The following is a 357-nucleotide window of genomic DNA, read 5'->3' on the forward strand; positions in this document are numbered from 1 at the left end:
CCTGAGTTATCAGTGGTCTCTTCCCGTCCTGTGATGCCCTTGCCCTTGCCACTGTCGTCTAAGTGCTCCTCATGGCTGCCGGTGTGCTTGCTGGTGTCAGTGAGACGGTCCACGGCACCCGCCGATGTGGCTTAATAGAAGCCAAAGAATGGATTTGAGCCGGCTTCCTCCTCCTCCCCCAAGATGGCCCCGAGATCCATGGAACAAGTCCTCACAGCCCTTCATCTTCCTTTGGCATGGGACTCCTTCACTTACAGCCCAGAGCCACCTGTGCGCAGGCGCTCTAGCTAGAGCCATCCACACCCAAGGGGAGGGAGTCCAGGGCACAGAGGGACGGTGGATTTTTCTTTGTCTAGC

This window comes from Otolemur garnettii, unplaced genomic scaffold, assembly GCF_000181295.1.
Source record: "Otolemur garnettii isolate 467f Iridium unplaced genomic scaffold, OtoGar3 scaffold00192, whole genome shotgun sequence".
NCBI classification, from domain to species: domain Eukaryota; kingdom Metazoa; phylum Chordata; class Mammalia; order Primates; family Galagidae; genus Otolemur; species Otolemur garnettii.